The sequence below is a fragment of the Triticum dicoccoides genome, unplaced genomic scaffold (genome assembly GCF_002162155.2).
Source record: "Triticum dicoccoides isolate Atlit2015 ecotype Zavitan unplaced genomic scaffold, WEW_v2.0 scaffold19568, whole genome shotgun sequence".
Lineage (NCBI taxonomy): Eukaryota > Viridiplantae > Streptophyta > Magnoliopsida > Poales > Poaceae > Triticum > Triticum dicoccoides.
Genome location: NW_021232150.1, coordinates 116,085 through 123,853, shown reverse-complemented (window position 1 = coordinate 123,853; position 7,769 = coordinate 116,085). Strand labels below are relative to the sequence as shown.

Below are 7,769 nucleotides of genomic sequence, written 5' to 3'. Positions count from 1 at the left end.
TAATTGACATTCGGTTCATACCTACGAGAGACCAACTTGCTGATGGCTTCACAAAACCACTCACCATGAGAAGGTTAGATGAGTTCAAATACAATCTCAACCTTGGCAAAGCTTCATGAGGTTTAGATTGAGGGGGGTGTTAGAATTAGTTGTTGTATAGAGATAGAACTCTGTTTAAATTGTAAACATATCATATCTCTTCTTCTGTTTCAACCTCTCCCTATCTTTCTTCTGTAACCGATCGATCTAGTATCGATCTAAACCTTGTAAGCCATGGCATGTATTCTATATAATGTAATGCGGCCCGAGCAAAGGGTTCTACGCTTCCCATAATAATTTACAATACCACCAAAGTCAGGATACAGGTAGCAGAAGAAGCAAATACCGGACATGCTTCACAGTTGACATCCGAAAAACTTCCATTGCTCCACGAATATTAAGCTTTGTGGCGAATCTGCACCACTGAGAAAGGGTCCTCAACAGAGTAATCGGTACATGTCTTGAAGCTCCAGAGCATGCCTCCTTCAGGACCTGTGCCCCCGAGAAGCACCATTTCGCAGGAACTACTGGCCATCTTGTTAGAAGCTTGCTGTGCTTTATGAGTCGCCTCATCCATTGAGAATGACATGAAGCTTGGATTAGCCATGGAGACGGACACGGTCCTTAGCACCCTCGCGCTCCGGAAGAAGAACTTGAGGAAGACAACCTCCCCGAGCTCCCCTCGGAATTCTTTGTAAGAGAACACCTTGATGCACGACTTGACATTTTCAGTGGGCTTGACCAGCTTCCAAAAGTTGAGATTCATCCTGGCACTACCAGCTTCATAATCACAATTTTCAGACTACAGGAGAAAAAAGCAATTAAATCACTCAACAGTTCACCTATTAGGAATCATGTTGAGTATATAATGAAAATTAATAGTTTGCGGTGCCTCATATTAACTGGGAAAGCATTTGAGGAAGGTGGCGGATATTGTGCTCAAGGAAGCCCCAGCCTATGTCGTGACTCGTGAAACACATATTGTACATTATACTACGAGGCATACCTAGATGCTACCCCCTATGGCGTAACAAACAGTAGCTTGATTTCACTGATATGTCGGAGATATGACATGCCAATATTTCCATGTGTAGAGCTAAACAAAGTACCAAGTAGCCTATTAGTACAGAAAAACATCAACTAAGGTTGCCTCATTATTACAGTTCATGCATAACAAATTAAGAACTGAAGCTACAGATTCGAGCTGCAGTGTAGCTCTCCTAACACATGCACACTTTTACAAATATATTCTTCAAGAAGAATTTTCAGATATAAGTCATTACACCTTCTTTGTAATTAGTTAATCAGACATAAATGCCTGATACGGTGCAGCATAGAAGTAAAGCATCAATATATATGGCATGCTACACAGGCCCCTCCAGCAAATTGTAGACAGAAATTTGCAATCCCAGAATTCATAACAAATATCATAACTAACTGAAATTAACATGCAATGCAACCCGCAGAATTATGATTTTGTACTTTAGTCTCTATGTAGTATGTGTAGAGAAGACCTGATGGCTAAGAATAAATAGAAGCTTGACAAAAACCTTGTAATTAGTTAATCAGACATAACTCATGACATGATACGTTCACTAGTAGAAAAAGGGTCAAACGTGAAGCACATTAGTGCCGGTTTGTAAAAAAACCAGCACTAATGTGACCATTAGTGCCGGTTCGAATGGCTATGCATTAGTGCCGGTTCGTAATGAACCTAATGAACCTTTAGTACCGGTTCGTGCCACGAACCGGTACTAAAGCGGTGGTGGCAGGCTGGCGTCAGGCCAGGGCCCCACGAGCCCCTTGACGGTTTGTGACACAAACCGGTACTAAAGGTCTAACCTATAGTACCGGTTTGTGTCACCAACCGGCACTAAAGAGTCTTACCCTATAGTCCTGGTTGAAGACACAAACCAGCACTATAGGGCAATTTTCAAACTCTACCCCGCCGGGTATCGCCATTTCAGTTTGAAAAAAATCAAAAGAAAATGATAAAAACTTCAAAAAATAAAATCCTTCGAGAGGTAGTTATATTACTACATCTACTAGTTAGGAAAATTTGAAAACTTAAATTTGGACATAATTTGCAAAAAGTGTAGGGAAAATGTAAAACGGCTATAACTTTTGCATACGACGTCGGAAAAAAACGTATAATATATCAAAAAATTCAGCACAAAAATCCGCATCCGATGGAGACCACCTACGGCATGTTTGCAATTTTTTTAGAATCCTCAAATTCCAAAAGGAAAAAAAAGATATGGTCAAATTTCAGTTTTTTAAAAAAAATGGTTAAATCTGGTCAAACTACTTATTCAAGAAGTATTAATGTTACTACATAATTACTCAAGAATATTAGTGTTACTAAATAATTATTTCAATTTTTTGAATTTTGGTCAAATCTGGTCAAACTGTGGTCAAACTATGGTCAAACTTATTCAAGAAATATTAGTGTTACTAAATAATTACTGTTTTTTAGAATAATAGTTTCAAACTCAAACAGTGAAATGTGTGACTTAATGCTCAACCTAAACTCCTGAGGGTTAATAGGATTGACATCTTACTATTGTCAGGAAAACAACAAGTGCAGACTTGGAAATGAAGGAGAATAGAACCCGAAAGTTAAGCGTGCTCGGGCTGGAGTAGTGAGAGGGATGGGTGACCGGTCGGGATGTTAGATGATTTGGAATGAGTGATCCACACTTGAGCAGTTAAGAAAGGTGATTAGAGACTAAATCACCAAATAATTCAGAAAAATTAAAAATTGAAAAAAAAATAATCAAAAAAATTTCCAAAATTTTCAATAAAAACCTTTAGTACCGGTTGGTAACACCAACCGGTACTAAAGGTCCCCCCAACCAGTTTTAAAGCTCCGTTTGCTACTAGTGGTTCTAGTAGCAAAGAACTAACATGGCATTGTGGTAATATCACACAGATCACCTGCAAACTGTAGTCTGGCACTGCATGTCAGTTGCAAAATTCACAGCTGAAATCGCTATGTAGTATGTGACGTGGTTTAGAGTAATATGATAAACCACATGGACCTCCAAAAAACTGTAGGTGGCAATGTGTTTGGTTTATCATGTGTAAATTCTGAAGTCAGAAACGGGCCCACATGCCACTTACAACATCAAAAGCACAAATATTGCCAAGTTGTATGATATATGACCATGGTGAGAGACGCTATAACAAGAGGTAAATAAGCAAAGCAATCGACATTGGGAGAACTGCATAATAGTACATTATCTGCAATTAATCAATCAAAAGCTGAAAACACATGATCTGCTGCCGCAAACATTCTACACATAAGACATACTGGAAACCGGTACGAATGTAAGCAAAACATGAAATGAAAAAAACTACCATAATGTGCAGTGCCTCCAAATTGGGAAATCAGCCGAGGAAGGAGATAACCATCTTGGAATCGGTGTGGCTTCTGAAACGCACATTCAGACTCAGGAACTTGACGCTGGTGGCCATGGCGCTTGGCTCGCATTTATCCCGGCCTGGAATGAACCCCATTGAACAAAAAAATTACACATTTAGTATTGTACCTCCAACAATTGGACGATGTTTTGCTAACTGAACAAACTGTTAGACCGCGGACAGGAGATGTAGACACCATGACGATGTTGTCTCGCATCTCCAGGAACCAGGATGGTGTTCCCTGGCTGCAAGATTCCTCGTGCAGCTTGGGAGCATCGCCAATCCTGACCTTGGTGCACAAGCCGCCGGTGTTGCCTCGGGACCCCTCCAGGATGAGCCGCTCGAGGCGAGGAGCCTTCACCACGGCGATGTCCTCCGGAACAGAGCTGCAAATTTGGACGCACCGGAGGCTCTGGCTGACGAAGCGAAGGCGCAGCCCCTTGTTGCATCCATGGATGTTGAGGCCTGAGGGTCTCCAAGATGGGGCTCTCGGCGACGACAAAGTCGATGTCCCCGTCCTCCATGACTACGCTGCAGATGCCAAGCTCACGGAGGTGGTGGAAGGAGGTGCGGGGTAGTAACCTTGCCACGTCCTGGAACTTCCAGAGGCCGATGTAGAGGCAGCCGATGCTGGCGATGCCAAAGAGCACGGCCCGGAGGGGCACGTCGAGCGGCCACGGGCGGTTGGCGAGGGCGAGCTCCTGGACGCCCTTGGTGGCCAGGAGCTGGAGCCAGCGCGCGAGCTGGGCCTGATAGGCGCTCATGTGGCTGCTGGTGAGACGGGCGTAGGGGATGGGTCCCGTGTGCGCTTCGAGGACGGTGGAGATGGCGGTGACGATGGCCGCCGAGTCGGCGGTGTGGGGGAAAAGCTGAAGCCTTGGGGCGGAGGTGGGCGTCGTTCAAGATGATGTCCGTCGGAGGCGGGCAGGTCGGGGATGAGCTCGGTGCTGATGTTGCAGAGTAGCTCCTCCGTGGATCGGTCCACCTCACGCGGGTCACGGCCCCTGCTCCGCAGATCGGCCTCCGTCGCGGGGTCCACGTTGGTGAACGGCGGCTGCCGGGGACCAGCCATGGTCGGCGGCGAGGGTTTGGGTATTTGGGGGTGGCGAGTGAAGCGGAGAGTGGAGTGGGTCTATGACCGAGGAGGCGGATGATGGGGGTGGGCCCTATTTAGGGCTTCATGTTTAGTTGGGCCGAACTCCGGCACAGGATGTCTGTGGGCCTATACTAAAAAAACATACACGAATTCGTATACAAGGTCTATTTAAAATACGACCGAAGTTAAAGCATCAAGGTTGACGAAGTCATCACCGGCACCTCACCCATCGACGGGGAAGCGTCAAGCCTGAGATTTGATCTTGCCATCAACCATTGTTGCAACCGTAGTCGTCGTCTTTATTCTCATGTCGCTCGCTCATTCAGACGAGTGGTGCCCAACGGAACGAAAAGACGGAATGTGAGGATTCCATTCTTTGTTTTGAAGGAGCTCGAGCCTGCAGTGACATGGCTAGTGAGGCGGCTTGCCAGCTAGAATGGGCCAAGGAGATGGCTCGAAGCCAGGCCGACCCTGGTGTATGGTCGAAGGGGCGACGGCTCGAGGCCCAGGCCAGGAGGTGGGGCCATGATCTGGTATTTATGTTAGTATAGCCTAGCAAAAATATTAGGTAGCGAAAAAATAAAAGGAGGAAACCAAGCACAAGGGGCTGGAGATGGGCTAGGCCCAATTGCTGCTAGCGATAGGAGAAGCGTCGACACTCGCATGGCCGCACGTGTTAATCACTCCGAATATCTGAACGTTCACTGGTTTGTTTCATCTTGGACTCTCTGCCAACCGCTCGGCCACTGGGGATTCTTGTTCGTTGGCTAATTGTCGCTGTTGCGCACGGCACCCTGGTGTTGCGCCGCAGCCGTGTGCCCATGCCGGCGACCGGGCCATCAACCATCCGGCATTCGCTAGGCCGCGAGGTGCAACCATCAGCCATCTGCAGGTCATTGTCTCATTGGCAGATTGTTTTCGCTTCTGCATAATCCGTGAAACCACGAGCATGAATTGATCTTGTCTTTAACAGCTACGTATTTATCCACCTAGTCTTTCGCTTCTTTTTGATCTTCTCTTTGTAGGGCTCTATGGATTTTGCGATTGAGATTTACAACCTTTCTAGAATAAAAATGTAATCATTATCAAGGGCATTCAGACGGTTCCTTCCCTCCAAAAGATTTCAACTTAGATCTTGAGGATCAAAGTGGCCACAAAACAAGGTTTCGGGTTTGCAGATGATATCAAGTAATATGTTGATTTCTCTGTTCAACAAATCTTTTATAAATAATAAAATTTCAACCAAAGTGGGCTTGAAACATGGTTCTAATCCCTCATCAGAAGACAAAAAAAATGTTATAGAAAAGAACATGCATATGGAGGCACCAAATGTGTTGATGTTGGCCAAGGTAAGCATAGCTGCCTTATGCGATTTTCCCCCTATTATAAGAAGCATGTGCATCTTTTAGATAGCTACATATCGAGGTAAAAATAATAGTGGTATATGTAAATGTCCCAATAGGTATATATTAAGGAGCCCCAGCTTCTAGGTTGGCCCTAGGCCCCAAAGATCTCTGGACCGGCCCTCCTTGAAGCTCGCGAGGATGGTAGCGCCGACTCTCTGGATGGTTCCAACGACTGCACTGGAGACATGGAAGAGCCATGGGACATTGCAAAAGTGTCAACTTTTGCTTGGTGGTGATAGTGTGTGGCGTCTCTAACAAAGTGGGTAGGGGGTAGACAAGGTGGTGGCTACACGGCTTGCTGGAGGCACTGGTTGGGAAGAAGGGTTTTTATTGTTGAAAGGCGACGAAGAAGGGTTGTAGGAGGTGGTGTTGGTTAGTAGATAAAAGTGTCTCCAGACAAGAAAAAAAAGGTATTAAAAGGGGGTTGGGAGAAATATATTTTTTCATTTTGTTGAGATGAAGGGGCAATTTTTGGGAATTAAATGGTTTTTATGTGTCTAAGTGCTCTAATCCAGATTAGTATTGTACTCTCCTAATTGTTTGATGTCTCCAATATTTTTATGCGTTTGATTATTTTTTATTTTGCTTGTTTCTTACTGTTTGATTTTTAAGTATTTCAACTTTTGGAGTCCTTCAATTATTTTTATTGTGGAAATGAAAAAAATTAGATTTACTGAAGTGTTATTTCTTGATTTCACTAGCCTATTAAAATTTAAAAATCAGATATTAGGGAATTTATGTGAATAGACAGGAATACTAGGTTATATATGAGAAGATTAACCCGTGAGTTGGTACCAGTTGATTGGCTAGGTATGTCCCACTACCTAGTGACACCATTATAAATGCATTAGAGGGTAATGCACGATTTTCCACGACATTCTTTGGTTTTAAATAAATTATATTTTTCTGTTATGGGTTTTTATAGCAATTCACATTTCGTATATACCGCGAAGTTGGTTGAGCGACCACAGACCCCTGTTGCGCTATAGGGTAAGCCATGTAGACTGGTCCTTCATTACTAGGAAAAGGCCTACTAATGGCGCACTGGTTTTGTCTACTAATGGCGCATTACCAGTGCGCCATTAGTAGCACGCCATTAGTATATCTTACTACACGTGCGCCATTAGTATCTGGTATACTAATGGCGCACCAACTAGTGCGCCATTAGTATGTAACAGCATGCGCCATTAGTGTGCCTCCCGGGGGGCCATACGTAAGTATGGCTTTGTCATACTAATGGCGCATTCTCTGTTGATGCGCCATTAGTATCCTTTGGCATACTAATGACGCACCTGGTGGTGATGCGCCATTAGTATGAATATTTGGTTTTTTTTCCTTTTCTGATTTTTGCGCAGGTTACAAAATATATTATTAGACAGAATATAAAATATATTATTAGACAGAATATAGACAGCAGCACACAACAACATCAGATTCATCGAATACAATAGAAGATTAGTCTCCGAATACAATTCATCATATTAGTCTCCGAATTCAAAAGACCGAACAAAGATAAAACATTACTAGTCTCAAGACCGCGAGTATCGAGTTTGTCGGAAGTAATACTAATCCTAACAAGTCCTACTAATCATCATCATACAACTTCTACTCGTTATTCATAACAAGTCATACGATCATCATCTTGATAGTCTTCGAACCAACCCTACTTAATTGTTCTTAGCACATGATCATCAGTATTAGGCAGGACCTAAATACCCTATTTAAGCTAAAATAGCATAAAACAATATAGACCCTGACTCTCCATTATGGAGAATGGAGAACATCCTGTCTCCAATTCTTGCGCT

The 7,769-nt window shown here is 43.8% G+C and overlaps 1 pseudogene; it reads right to left on the bottom strand.

Annotated features, from left to right (window-relative positions):
* Positions 1–436: 436 nt before the first annotated feature.
* On the bottom strand, positions 437–4,534 carry LOC119344965 (annotated as a pseudogene).
* Between the last annotated feature and the right edge of the window lie 3,235 nt (positions 4,535–7,769).